The sequence below is a fragment of the Rhincodon typus genome, unplaced genomic scaffold (assembly GCF_021869965.1).
Source record: "Rhincodon typus isolate 14 unplaced genomic scaffold, sRhiTyp1.1 hic_rhity00000859, whole genome shotgun sequence".
Lineage (NCBI taxonomy): Eukaryota > Metazoa > Chordata > Chondrichthyes > Orectolobiformes > Rhincodontidae > Rhincodon > Rhincodon typus.
Window position 1 is genome coordinate 1 of NW_025966497.1, and position 15,665 is coordinate 15,665.

A 15,665-nucleotide genomic window follows, 5' to 3' on the forward strand; every position below is an offset into this window, starting at 1 on the left:
TTTTTTTCCTTTATTCATTCTTGGGATGAGGGCATTACTGGCCAGGCAGCATTTATTGCCCAGAGGGCAGTTAAGAATCAACCACATTGCTGTGGGTCTGGACAATTAGTGAGCCAGATGGGTTTTTCCCAACAATCTGCAATGAATTTATGGTCTTTGTTAGACCTTGAATTCCAGATATTTATTGAATTCAATTTCTACTATCTGCTGTGGTGCTTTCGAACCCAGGTCCTGGGTTGGCTTTGGCAGTGATGCCCACATCTCATGAAGTTGTATAAAGTTGAGTAAATCATAAATGTTATTTACTTGCTCTGACTCTTTGAATATTTGTTTTTGTGCAAATAATTAGTAACTGTATCTTAAAGGATGTGAATGCACAGCACTGTTGTTGGATTTTTTTCTAAATAGTGAAAAACCTGAGCTTCATGAATGAAAGGTTTGCTCAAAAACCTGCATTCTGGTGATGAAGTTTGTAGTTTGTTAGTACTGTCTTGGTTTCTCTTCACCCTATTCCAAATACTTTTTATTTACACATTGAACTGAAAGACGACCTGTTTAAAAGCTCATCTTTTCTGTATTTGACAATAAATTGTTTGCTAGTTACATATGATTTAGTTTTAGTATTTAATGTTGTAGGTTGGCATTTAAAGTCAAAATAAACTGAGTATTTCTTTTATCTTGAAGTTAGTAACAATATAGTTGACAATTTGTTTCAAAATGATGTATTTGACCAAAACTGAAATTTATGCATGTCCAGTGTTACCAACAGCAGTTGATTATTGACAACTAGCCATTGAAATATTGAATTCAATTTGAAATGGAATGCTTTTAATGTGCAAAATTGCAATATTCAAAAATACTGCTTGGAACAAAATTGCCACTGGACACTTGCATAAGTACTTTATCTCTCCTTTCAAAATGGTGCATTGTTTTAATTATGAAATGCTCTTGGCCAAAAATGCTCTCTGATATGGTGTGAATAAAAAAAGGCTCACATTTATGGGCCTGATAAATTTGCCTATGATATATTCTTTGGCTTTCAAAGTTGCTGGTAACTGATGAAATTGAGTGCAATTGTGCTATATGACTTTCACATTCAAATTCAATGACACACTTGCATGCAACCAATAGAGGGTCATTTCACCTTTAAAGAGGTCTACAAACCTGCCCTCTTGTCAAATATATATCAGGAACAGACCTCTCATGATTTGCACCTTAACTTCACAGCATTTGCCACAGGATTAAGTTTCCTTTGTACATGCTAAAATAAGCACCAAAGTTTCGCATTCATTCAAGCCTCATTCAAAGGCCTAAGCTTTACCTTCAAATCAGAAAGTAATGTCAAACCACAGATTTAGCACTGTTGATTTCACTTGTAAATTCTAAACTGCTCCCTGTGTACCACTCTTTGTACTTGCTACAAAATAGCAAGAACAAAATTTGGTGATCTTTGAACCTCAAGTTTTTGTTGAACCAAAAGGCAAGCTCCACATGTCTTTGATCTACTATTATGTATCAAATGTATATTTTTCTTAAAACTGTGAAAAATTTGTGAAGTGCACAGTACAGAAATAGCTTGCTAGCTCATGGAGGAATTGAGCATTTTTAGTGCAGTGAGGCTGCTTAGCTTGCTCTGCCTTTGTCTTGGTAGGATTGGGGTGTGATAACTAGAGTAGACCGTATTTGCATTCTTCATTTTACCACAATGGTACATGTTATAAACAGCTGTTCATCAATAAATCTGAGTTTGTCTGAAGAAAAATGGTGGACCAAGGTCTCTTTGTAAAAGAAAAACTTTGCAGCAAAGATACACTGACGAAATACCTAATTCAGCAGAATGAGCACCAGTTGTTCCCCAAACTTCGTCTCCAATCCTTGGCAGTTTACTTTTCGCACCTTGCTAGTGGGTTTCAGTACACATTTTTGTGTCAGTGTTATGATCCTAGCTGATGTTATTACTGGACAATTCAGATCCCAGAGTGAAATCTGGCTTGATTATGTTTTTGGTTTGGTATAAGGGATGGTGTCTGAAATATTGTGTAAATATTGCAGCTTTCGTTTCAACAGTAAAAAGTCCATTAACCAAAGGAAATGGAGATAAAACAGTAAACTAAACGCTTCTTCATATAACTTTTAAAGCTCCCAAAAGTTCCTCTCCCGCCTGAAAATCTCTTCCTCTAATATCTCAATTGGTTTAACTGTGACTTCAACTCCCTGTCTGGAAAATCGGATAGCTTCTTCCTAGAGCTTTTATACACCAGAGTTCAAACTATCCAGATGCTTCTGGTCTGGATCAAGCATTAAACCCCTTGCCCATTATTCTAACTATCGTTCCACTTTCTCAGAAGCACTGCTTTATACATCTATCTACTTTTAAGGAGACTTCAGCAAAACAACCCAAAACTGAAAGTAAAACTAAAACATCCTCCTGTTTCCCCCCCTCCAACTCCTTGTCTCTGTCTGTTGCCCTGCAGCCTTTGCTCCAACCCCACCTATGAAAGTGGGGATATTCTCTATTCCATTGCCATCCATCTCTTACTGTATTTTGTGTACTTGGGTATTACTCTCCTGTGTTCTTGCCTAGTTCCCACATTTCTGCAGAGTTAGTTTAAATCTTTTCCTGACAGGACTACCAAAACTTCCCACAAGGAACTCTGTTAGACTGTGCTCAGGTGCCATCTCCCTTGGAGCAAGGCCAGTTCTTGGGTACCAGCAATTTCAAGCCCTCTGTCCTGTATTTTTCTAAGCATGCATTTATTTGTTTTGTTTTGTCTTTTATCTTATTTCTGTACTTATTTTCACATAGGACTGGGAATGATCCGCAGGTTCTTTTGCTGTCCTAGCTTACTAATTTTCAACCTAGTTGTCTCAGTTCTAACTGCAGCACTACAACTGTTTTTCTGACCTATATTATTATTAACCAACATGTTTCGTGACCGCTGGCTGATGACTTTCCCTCAGACCTTCCCTGCAGCCACCATGTTTTATCCACGACCCTGGTATCGGGGGCGATATGCCATTGGAGTTGCATTTGTGGCCAAAATATACGCCTTTCTGTTCCCCTAACAAACACAACACCATCCTTATTAGAGCTAGCAGGAACTGCAGATGCTGGAGAATCTGAGATAACAAGGTGTAGAGCTGGATGAACACAAGCCAAGCAACGTCAAAGGAGCAGGAAGGCTGACGTTTCGGGCCTAGACCCTACACTTCCCTTCTGATATTTATTGCATTCCTTTGAGGAATCATTCCCCTCACAGCATCCAAAATAGGAAAATCAATTCTTCAGGAGGACGTTAGGGACTCCTGCACTGTCTGCTTGGTTTCTTGAACTTGCTGGTGGTTACCCAATCCCCCTTTGTCTGCATGCCCTTAAGCTGGGGTATGACCACATATCAGAACATTTTATCATGTAACTGTAAACTTTGTGCATCCGTCATAGTGAGCCCATCCACTACCCAAGTTCTGAAACTTGGAGCTGGAATTTCTATTGCCAGCGATTATAGCTAGGTCCCGTGGCATTTTCAGTCTTTCCAACATGTCACAGGATGCCATTCCATATGGCTGAGCAGCCCTGCCATAACGCAAGCTTAAATTTCTATAATTTACTATAGACTGAAAATTCGATCACTGAATTTGTTCTTCTGAGAATGTTACTGTTCTTCTATTTCAAACTCTGTTTACTTGTGCAGCTTTATAACTCCTGGTCAAAGACCGGCAGAAGTAGGAAAAAAAAAAAAGTGGCCCTCCCTCCTCTCCCCATTGAACTTCATTACTTGCCTAACTCTCAGTAGTTTCATTCCCTCCTGCAGTCTGAGTACTGCACTGAACCTCTTCTTTATACTACTGAGGTTCCAATGAGTCCACCATTTAACAGTTACAGAACAAGTTCAGGCCTCCTACTTAACTGATCTCACCTTCTCTTCAGCAAGAAGCTAGATTGGTGCCATTCAAGCCTGGAAGAAATGCACAACTGTAAAAGTAGTACAATTATGAAAGATGCACTCAACATGTTTTTAAGGCTAAGTCTGTAGCCTAGGTTTGGTGGGTGGGGGTAAATGATGCTATTAATGCAGTCTCTGCCAACTTTTCCCAAGATTGTTCACTTATTGGAGCACCCTTTGTATCCTGTTTTATGGAAGAACTTTGAACGAAGTTAGTCCAGATTTCTGATGTTTCCTCAGGATTTTCATGTTTTGGTTTGTAACTGTATGGAGCATACTTTTAAATTTCTACATTTTCAAAAAATAAAATTTCTTCTGTTCCCATTTCTTATGGTGCTTGTCTCCGATGCAAAGGCGAATATCAGATATTGTACTTAAATAATTGAATCTTTTCTGGCATGGTAGATTTTGCTGATGCAGTGCAAAAGCTTTGTACCTAAAGTGAATGTCGTAGTAAAACTATTTTCCTTTATTTTGTGCTCCTTCTGAGGAACTTGTGCTAGAGCAGAAATTCTATTTCATAGTTACAAATAGGACTTTAGCTTATTGGTATTTGAAACTGGAAGCCAACTACTTGTACCAAATTTAACACTTATTTCTGCTGCTGTAATATTGAAACAATGACTGGAGCAATACCTGCAATGTTTTCTGCTTTGTTAAATATAGCATGTATAAGTCTTCAGATAGAAGTATAGTCATCATTCTACTAAATTTGCATCATCGGCTAATCTTTAGTTTATTGTAAATTGCACGTGCAAGGGTGTGACTTGGAAAACCCATATAGTTTTTCTTAGCATTATTCCTTGGGTTTGTTGGTTAAGAATGACGTGCACTTTGGCAGGTCTGTTCTGGAGGAAGGTGTTTCGTCTAGATTGAGAAGGTTGCCTTTCCTCCCACAACCATCCCCTCCTCTTAAATACTACTGACAGTGTGACCTGTGGAAGATGCTGGAATGAAGAGCAAAGGTAGGCAATCTAAACTTTCTTTGTCTTCATTTCTTGAATGGAAGTATCCTCTACATACCAAGATCCTACTTGACATGTTGGAGGATGTAAACATTTGTTGTAAATAGTTGAACTCACCTGTGTTCTACCACATCTGGGAGAGAACTGAGGCCTTCTTGCAAAAGAGCATCTCTGTACTGTACCAGAGGGGAAATACACTTGAATGATGTCCCAGTGTCTTGGAGTAACCTCACTTTACCCCTTATCAACTCACTTCCTTTTCCAGTACGTAGAGGGTACTTGCATTTGAAGGCAAGTAATGCAGTTGTTTTACTTAACTGCTTTATTTGTCATAAAACCCGTAGTGTTCTTTCCTTTCTTTACTCCAACACCACCCCACCACTCCCATAAGAATATCCCATAATGTTGTAGCTTGCAGCTCCTAGACACTTTTTTCCTTCCAATTGAAAATAACTTAATGTCTGTAAGTACTTAATTCAAATTATTCGTGCATGTACAGTTATATTTAAGTTTCTCAACTCAGGCTTTGTAAGGTTTTGCAGACATTTTGACCTTGTGGCTTGTGAAAGAGTTCATGCTCTTTCTGTTCTGAACATAGTATAGATTAGTACCGCTGTAGTTTAATATTTTTCAAGACTCGGCAGCTGCTGAATATGAAGTGTGAAGTGAGTTTGTTGCAGTGCTTAATTGCTGATAAATTCTCTCAAATAATAGCTCATTCAATAGTGCTTAGAATTGGTTGTTCTAAAGTAAGGAAGAACTCTAGTTCTGGCTCTTTCTATTTTGCCGCATTGCTCGTGTAGCAAGAAATATTACCAGAAGACTAACTTTTCTCAACATTTAATTAGTGTTCTTTTGCTAATCTATTGTACAGCAAAACTGATCATTGCACAAATTTTTCTTCTGATTTTAAGACCCTTACAGGTGTAGAAGTATACATTCTAAGTCTTTCCCCGTAACCATTTTGTGTTCCACTGATTGGATTATTTGCACAGCAGATGTGCTGTACCTGTACAACACCCCAATCTCCTGTGTATTTGAAAGCTATCAAAAGTTTTTAAACTTCATTTATGGGATGTGGACATTGCTGGCAGGGCTAGCATTTATTGCCCATCCTTTGTTGCCCTTGATAAGGTAATTCTTGAACTGCAGTCAGTTTGGTGTAGGTACACCAACATTGCCATGGGGAGTGTTCTAGGATTTTGACCCAGCAATACTGAAGGTATGATGGTGAGTGGCTAAGAAGAGAACTTTCAGGTGATGGTGTTGCCATATCTGCTGTACTTGGCCTGCTAGATGGTCGTGAGTTTAGCTAAGGAGCTTTAGATGTATTGCATCTTGAAGATGGCAGTGTGTTACTGTGCATCAGTGATGGAGTGGGTGAATGAATGTGGATGTGCCAGTCAAGTGCTTTGTCCTGGATGGTGTCGAGCTTCATGAGTGTTATTGGAGCTGCATTCATCCAGGCAATAGAGGGGTATCCCATCACACTCCTGACTTGTGCCTTGTAGGTGGTGGACAGGTTTTGGGGAGTCAGGAAGTGAATTATTCCAAGTAGGATTACTAACCTCAAACTAACTTCTGTAGTCACAGTATTTATATGGCTAGTCCAATTCAGTTCCTAGTCACTAGGAATATTAATAGTGAAGGATGCAGTGATAGTATCTCCTTGAATGTTAAAGGGTGATGGTTAGATTTTTCTTGTGTTGGAGGTGGTCCTTGTGTGGTACAAATGTTACTTGAATGTATTTCATTATTTGCAGAGAAGGGTTCTCTACATATGTAGTTTGCTTCCAGCAATTGTAAATGAGCCACACAAGATCAACTGGCTATCTTTAGTTAGTGTAGCTATTCATGCATTTGTGATTGATCCATTTGCTCACTTCTCACTTGCAAGCTTGATGCGGGACTATGTTTGTTCTGAGTAGTATTGTTCACTGTACCAATCAAGCTTGCAAATTTGGCAAAGGCTATCACTTCTGTTACTTAGTGTCTGGCATACCTGAAAGCATCCTGGAAATAGTAGTATCTCAAGTTTGAAACAGAAGTTAAGAACCTGTTTTACATTGCTTCTATTCAGTGGCTACACAAGTTATGTTTTTCACCAGGAGGATGCTGTCATCACTGTAAAATGAGAATCAGACCACTCTACAATTGAGCAGCAGGATATGTGGATTTCAGTGCTAATGTTATGCTCTATATGTATTCCAAATGTCTGAAAGATTAGCTGATTGAGTCAAACATATTTCTTTGGGTGCATATAATGAGCTTGATACAGACTGTCTTCAATCTCACTTGCAAAACTCAGTCAAATATCTACTGTTGTGATTCTAAATTAGGCAGTACTTGATGTGAGCACATGAATAGTTGATTATTCCAAATTGGTTGCTAATGTGGCTCAGTTAAATTTGCTAGAAGTGACATGAAAGGATCCATCCTCTACAAACTAAGGGAGTATATTCAAACCTTGTATTTTTTTAATGGAGAGTAGTCTACAGCAGCCTGCTCTTTCGCCTTGTCAATACCTTGGCCAGTCTTATCAATGAATTGGCACCCTTTTGTCCTGTAGTACAGATTGTTGTGAAATGAAACTATATAGGTTTACTTCCATGGAATATAATCACTGTTTTAAGTTTGCCATAAGAGCTATAATGAAAGAATTCACTGTATTTGGTGGTAGCTCTGCAACCTTGAGCCAGTTTCTCGTGGAGTTAGTAATTTAGCTCCCTCTGATTTATTCAAATTTGTGAAGAGGATTGGTTCTGCATAAGCTTTGGATACTCAACTGTGAATTTTGCTGGCATCTGACATAAGTTATTACTATTTACTTTTGCTTCCATTTTTGCTGTGGATTTGCTATTGTATTCCACCTATTATAAGTACTAAACATCATGAAATCCCAAGTGCTAGTTGGCTGAGTTAAGAGTAAGATGGTAGCAATTAGCTTGAATTAGGGACATTGGAGAACAAAATCACTTGGGATTCATGACTTTTGATCTCACCCAGTGAGCAAGAACAGTACACTATTCAATGCTTAAGGACATAAGTTTGAGTTGACAGTCATGATCTAGGTTTGTGCCCAGAATATTCACTTGTCAGCAGCCCTCCAGTACATCATACATTATTACTCCACCCCATCTTGAGTCAGTCACAAGGGAGGAAGAAATTTAGAGGAACGAGTGTTGGTGGTAATAGAAGAAAGGGAAAGAAACCGATTAGAAGCACCCGGCAAACAACACTGATGTGTCCCAGAATGATACAAAGTGAATGGATTGTGGAATACAAATGCTACTCTCAACGGTGCTGGAGCAGAATTTTCTCATAATTTAGAAGTTCAACCAGTATCTGTTGGAGATTACACTAGCCACCAATGCTGAAGCATAAAATGAATCATTTGAGAAATGCTATTAAATGTCAAGAACTTTCAGAATATATGTTGGTTTTGGCAGCTGGTCCTGCCCTTAACCTAAGTAATAAGTCACTTTACACACACAACCTCTTAGCTGAATGTTGATATTAATGCTTTACTACTTAGAAATCACAATCAATGCTTGTGTTGTTAAATGGGAGCAATATGCTAGAAATGTTAATACAAAAACAGAAGAATGCTGATGCTGGAAATGTGAAATTCTCTGCAAGATCAGACAGCATCTGTGGAGAGGGAAACAGTCTCCCTATCTGGGCCAGCCCTGCTGAGTATTTCTGGCATTTTTTGTCTTTTGCCTAAAATTTTAAAATTTGATCAAAATTGTTGTTGAATTTCTACTTCTGCTTGATTAGTATTTTTTTGTTGCTCCAATAGTTTATATTTTAATGCCATTCTTATTTCTCATAGTTTTGATTCAGAACCTTAGTTTTTAAATGAGGGCTTTTAATGCATGATCTGAATGTGATCCTAGTTTAAACTGAAGTAATAAAAATTTTTGTTGTTACGATGTAATGTATTTGCTTCACTTCCAAAAGCAAAGAATAATTTTCTACAAAAAGAATAGTTCATTTGAGATGCCATTTGTATCCATGAGCCATGAAGTACTAGGCCAGAGTTCTACATAACGCGATCTTGAGCCAAGATGTATTTAGGCCAAATATTATAAATTTGCAAGATGAGTTTGTGACCATTACAAAGAGATACAATATCTTGCAGATGTACTTGATCGTGTAGACTCTTAATTTCTTTTGAAAGAACCACCTCCACAAAAACAGCTGCACCCTTGTGGTTAGAGAATTACCTATTCAGGAGCTTTCCTTAATGCAAACCATTCCTGAAAATTCTGGCTACTCTACAATTGTTTTACTATAACTAAGAACAGCCAAGTCTGAAATGTTAAAATCAATTAAATTTACAGTACTAGTGACCTGTTTTGTGTTCAATTTTCTTGTTAATGCTCACCGTATCATGATGACATCCTGCAGATTACATGCTTTTTCACATTCTTTTAGGTAAGGAAGGTGTAATTTATGATAATGAAGCACAAAATCAATCTCTGTTCAGTTCGTGAAATTAAATATTACTTGAAAATAAAATGCATGAATTGATGTACTGTGTAGAAGGTTGGTCTGCTGAGCCACAAATGGAAAATTGTTTCTTTCAATGCTTAAAAGTGGAAGGTGGTGTTTTGGAAACATTCCTTCCTATTAGTCTGTCATAAACCAAGTACTACATGTTTTTGAACTAACTTTTTGCTGTTTCCTTAATGCTGGCCGATTAGCATTCACTCCCTACGACACTCAATTAGCATGCCTGCTATGAGGTACTGTATTATATGCATTGAAATAAAATGTAATGGCTAATTCATTGTCTGTTTTGTTAGTACACTGTAGTTAGCAGACGTTATAGATTGATATTTGAACTTCTGTCTTCAAATTTGAATACTGACTTGGTCATGCTCTTGTGGCTTTTGTTGATTTGAAATTTCTAGACTTCGTTGTGGGAGTGGTAGCAATGAACTTATGGTATTGAGCACTATACCACCTGAATTTTTCTTGTATCAGGAATTCCTGAGATGATTTTTTTCTTTAAAATCTAGTTATTTTCAGTGTTCAGATAATAACACAAGATTATCATTAATATTGTAAAATGTACATAAGTTGTTTTTGGGCTTTACATTGAAATTATTGGGTCAGTTTTTGTTATTTAGTCTAAACAAAGATATACTGTTCAGAGCAACTGTCAGTGAAACTGACAACTTTTTTTTCCTCTGTCCGAAGGTTGTGATGTCAGCTGTGTTGTCAGCTTGGTCTTCATTTGTGGTACTTTCACTGTGGTGTCCAGGTGTTAGCATCTTGTCTTGTATCCAGGGGATAACTGGCAGATTTGATTAACCAGCACTACCCCATTCCAGGATCCTGGCAGATAACCAATAATTACTATACAGCTTTGCAGTTTCTAGATTTTTTGGGTGGGAGAGAGGAAAAGTTTACTTTGGTATTGGAACAGTCTGGATGACCGCACTACACTGTACTACTTGCTCAAAGCTTCAGCCATACTGTGCAGTTGAGTGGCAAGGTCTAGGTGCTCAACTGAAGTACAAGTAAAAGTACTTCTCCACAGTGTGGAAGAAAAAATATTTAGACCCAGGTTTCACACTGCTGTTCTTGGATGTTATCTCAATGTTTATTTTATTTTTCTTCTTAAATATTGCAACACACCATTTTTCCAGCAGGGGCTGGTATAGAATGTGGCAGTTCCAAGAAAAGACCAGAAGAACATGCCTTAAGTTTTGCCAAATGTTGTTTTCTTCTAGTGTTAGTGTAGTATGACCGAGTTTAAAATGATCCTTTTTAAGAGTAGATGAAATGTTTAATTTGCCTGCACACTCTTTGCATTTCACTACATTGATTCTGTATTTGTGATTGCGTAAATACATTTTCAAATGATTCATGGACATCATATCATAGGCTTTTGTTCTATAATGTTACCAAAGTTGATTTTATGTAGTTTTGGATCAGTTTTTGTTTGTTAGTCTGGTGTCTTTTTCCTGTTGGCTTTGCTGTAAATATTGTACAATCTATTGTTATCAAATGCTGGTTTAAAAATGTTGCAAGATGGAGGCATCATTCTGCAATAGATTAGAAAACAATGCTAATTTTGATTTACTTTTAAAATATTATGGCTAAATCTAAACGAGTGAAAGTCATTTTCGGTATTGAATGTTAAAATCTTATCTATCTTCTCTTGCAGAAATTCACCAACTTTCAAGTCATTTGAAGATAGAGTTGAAAGCTTAAAGGTAGCGCATATGTTAACTTTTTGAGACTTTGCTTGGGTTGTTGAATAAAATAGCTTTACAAAGATTAAACTATAGTTTTAGGCAGGTAAAATTTAGAATGTCAATCTTCAAGGTTCCTTTCTGCGCACCACCACTCTTCTAAACCTCTGGGTTTCCAAAGGGACGTAGTATATGTATTTGTGGTCTACTTCATTATTTTTTCAAAATCTTCAGACTTACTGATATTTGGACGTCTTTAGATTTTTCCCCTAATATTGGTCACGAGGAAGACAGTTATAACCTGGAAGCACTCATTCATTTTCATTTGGGATTAACATCTGAGAATTTATCTCGTGCTGTTTGAGTGGAAAGGCACCTATTCTCATGTTTCACTGATAAGGGCAATGGATCTCGGGTTCTCACCATCTTAAAATCATTTGCAAATCTTGCAGGTTTGTACTGCTAATGAGTCACTGGTCAAAAAGGAGGAAAGACTATTGTTTCTTTGTGCGGATATAGGAAAATAGGTTGTGAATATTCCATTATGCAGTAATTGAGCCATTGGTTGGACTATGGTAAAGGGAGAATAGTAATGAACTTTCCATTTGGTGGCTCTTTTTTATAAAAAAAGCTCATTTTAAATTTTACAGGATTCTATTTTTAACATTTCAGTAAAATCTTACACAATTTTAAGATGTCAACTCCACTGAGAATTAGCTTGATATTTTTATTATGAACATCATTTCAACACTGATTTTTTTAGTAAATTGTTAAAGCGTCATCTTAATGTTTTGTACAAGTGCCTTTGGTTTAATTTTAGATTATATTTTCATCACCTTTTTATAATCGGTATTCATTTGATTTTTCGCAGTCTAAAGTTGCAGGCAACAAGGAAGGAGGTGGCGATTTTGGGAATGTTCTAAACTCTGCAGCGAATGCAAGTGCCACAGAGGCCATTACAGAAGAGGTTTCAGATGTTCAAGAAGCTCATTAAAATGCTGCTTTAAATCCAGCTCTTTGACACAGTATAAATCAAGCAAATGGTACTAGTTACAAATAATGGCTTTCTTCCATTAGTTGTGTGTCTGTCTCACGACATTGGATCTTGTATTTAACAGCTCACAAGATCTGACCAGCCCCTGGATTACTACACTTTGAATTTGGCATTTAATATAAAATTACTTTGGTCCTCAACAGCACAAATTGCTTTGTGGTGAAAATACTTGGCTTAATGACTGTGTGTCCCAAACTCTTGCTCCATGTTATACCAATGAAACTGTCTTGATTGGAATAGCAAATTGAAGTACATAAAACTTCCATACCTGTTTTTTTTCCAAAGAAAATTATTTCAAACTATTAAAATGGACAGCATGGGTTTGTTGACAAACATGCAAGCTATGACTCAGCTCAATGTGAATGTGTATCTTTTGTTAGATAACTCTGAAATTAGATGCCTCTTAAATACAATGTGAAAGCTTTTTTTATTTGCTTTTCAAGATGTTATTTGTTCAAGCTATAAGGTAACAAGACATCTTTGTAGGAAATTGCCATAATTTGAATGGAAGCTTTCATTCATTAGCATTCTCTTCAGATGTGGAATTCAGTATATGTTGACTTTTTTTTGGCTATTAAAATAAAAGCCTACTCATCAGATTTTCACTTTAGTACCTGGCAAAGTATTTTCTTGCATAAGTGCTCAGTTTTGTGACTTAAATCTGTTTATATCTGAGGTGGTTGTAAAATGTACACTGACTCCTCATTTTAATGCATGTTGGCAGTTAGCAACATTTAAGGTTCAGAATTTTGGGTCTGAGTTTTGATGACCAAATGAATGGATGGCATTGATTAAAAGATGTTGCATTAGTGCATATTTGAAATATTTGAGGTTCAAGTTTAATGTTAACATTGTACAAGGGTAATTTTGGTTTTTGTTCACTTGGCTGGGTAAAATGCTGTACAGTCCCAGCTGTCTTGATATGTTTTAAAAAAAAAAACTTTTAATAAAGATTGCTGATGATAAAAATGTTCATTTGTGAAATGGTCTGTCTCACTAATTGATTAGAACTTGACCTATTGTAATAAATTAATATTTCACTTGTTGCTAATCTGTAAAACTATTGTAATGCAGATCTAAAGCAGTTTTATTTCGAATCTCACCAAAAATGACCACGTTTCAATATGCAAGTTTCTCACACCAAACAGTTAAGCCCTGAGTAACAATGTTCTACAATTCCTACATTGGTTGTTTTCTGATTTGCTGTGAGCAATCAGGGAGATCTGTTACAAGGACATGCGATCCAGTGGATTAAATATAGAACTTTTAAATGATAAGTCTCTTTCAGCTGCATTAACTTTATTCCAAATCAAAATAGTTTAAAACAGCCAAGAAATGTTATCTCCTGAGCTATGGAGGAATGACATGCAAGAATGTTATGCAATTACGTATTTAAGGGTTTGTTAGGAATTCACTGATCTACTCTAGGAAAGTGAACCCATAATTAATCATTCTAGATGGCAATTGAATGTGTAGAATCTCTGGGATTACAAGTCAATTTTTTTCATTTAAATGGAGTAAAAATACTTGTGGTACTAATTGCATTGCTTCTTGACTACTAGTTTTAGTCAGTGAGACTGTTGGAGGAGATGTTATAAAGGTAACCTATGAAGCCTCTTTCCTCATCTCAGTTTCCCTCCTAGCAGGAGTCTTGCAGAACATAAGCATTTCAGTGAATCTCGAAAGATTCTTAACAACCAAAAAGGTAAATCCAGAATATTGCCTTAAATTAGATTGCATTAATATGACCTAGGAATGCTGGTTTATACTTGTGTAAAAATATAAATATGAAACATCTCTCACATCTCAGCTTTTCCAGTCACTTATGTAACTAAAATCCCTTATCCCTGCTACCATTTGTAGCAAACATCTACTGCACCGAGATCCAAGCCTTGACATCTCGGTAAAAGAGAAAGAACTGCGGATGCTGTAAATCAGGAACAAAAACAAAGTTGCTGGAAAAGCTCAGCAGGTCTTGCAGCATCTGTGAGGATTTACCTACCATCCCACCAGTATCCACGTCCAGAAGATCATCAAATGCCATTTCTGCCTCCTCCGGCAAGATGCCACCACCAGACACCCATTCCCCTCCCCTCCCTTGTCCACCTTCTGCAGTTACCGTTCCTTCTGGGACACCCTGGTCCACACATCCTTCACCCCCCACCCCTCACAGCCCTATGGCACCTTACCCTATAACCGGTGAAGGTACAACACCTGCCCACTTACCTTCTCCTTCCCCAGTATCCAAGGACCCAAACATACCTCCCAGTGAAACAGCACTTCACCTGCTCTTCCCATAATCTAGTCTACTGCATTCACTGTTCACAATGTGGTCTCCTCTACATTGAGGAAACAAAGTGTAGACTGGGTGACCTCTTCGCAGAGCATCTATGTTCTGTTCACAGAAAAAGACCCTGAGCTACTTGTTGCCTGCCACTTTAACACACCACCCTGTTCCCTGGCCAACATCTGTCTCTGGCTTGCTGCAGTGTTCCAGCGAAGCTCAATGCAATCTGGAAGAACAACATCTCATTTTCTGCTTGGGAATCCTGCAGCCCTCTGGACTCCATAATGAGTTCAATAATTTTAGGGCCTAAACTCTCCCATGTCCCAGCCCCCTACCCGCCACACCAGGCCTTGTTGTCACATAGCCTGCCATTACACACCCACTGTTGTTAGTCACTAATAGTCCCCATTAACAACTATTCACCCTCCTATCCTGATCTATTTTTGTCATACAGCACAGAAACAGACCCCGTGGTCGAACTAATTCAAGCTGACCATGTTCCCAAACTAAACCCACTTGCCTGAGTTTAGCCCATACCCCTCCAAACCTTTGGTATTCATGTACCTGTCCACATATCTCTTAAATGTTGTAACTGTTACCTGTATCTACCACTTCCTCTGTCAGTTCATTCCACTCATGAAGCAATGCCTGTGTAAAAATGTTGCCCCTGTGTCCTTTTTTAAAACTTCCTCCACTCACCTTAAAAATATGCCCCCTAGTTTTGAATTCCCCTACCTTAGGGAAAAGACACTTGCTATTCACTTTATTTGTGCCCCTCGATTTTATAAACTTCTGTAACATCACCCCTCAACCTCGAATGTTCCAGTGGAAAACGTTTCAGCCTATTCTTATAACTAAAATCCTCCATTCCTGGCAAGTTTCATCTGAGCCCTGTTCAAATTAATATCCTTCCTATAGCGGGGCAAGCAGGACTGCACACAGTACTCCCGAAGAAGTTTCACCCATGTCCTGTCCAACCTTAACATAACATAATGTCCCAACTCTTGCACACAAAGGTCTGATCAATGAAGGCAAGTGTGGTAGGAGTTTGGAACTTTCTTCCTCAAGTAGCATTGTTATGCTGGCTCAATTATCAATTTTAGACTGAGTTTGATTTTTCTTGTCCAAAGATATTACATGATGTGGGGCAAAGTTAGTTTTATGGAGTTCAGCCACAGATCAGCTGTGACTGTAACAAATATTGGA

General features: G+C 37.7%; 1 long non-coding RNA gene across 2 annotated transcripts; it reads left to right on the forward strand.

Moving 5' to 3' along the window:
- The first annotated feature begins 4,755 nt into the window (after positions 1–4,755).
- On the forward strand, positions 4,756–13,141 carry LOC125481098. 2 transcript variants are annotated; one of them, XR_007261204.1, is made up of 3 exons: positions 4,756–4,909; positions 11,091–11,139; positions 11,990–13,141. It is a non-coding gene; the product is annotated as an uncharacterized LOC125481098 (long non-coding RNA). The 2 variants fall into 2 exon arrangements; XR_007261205.1 differs by lacking the exon at positions 4,756–4,909 and adding an exon at positions 9,356–9,660.
- The last annotated feature ends 2,524 nt before the right edge of the window (positions 13,142–15,665 follow it).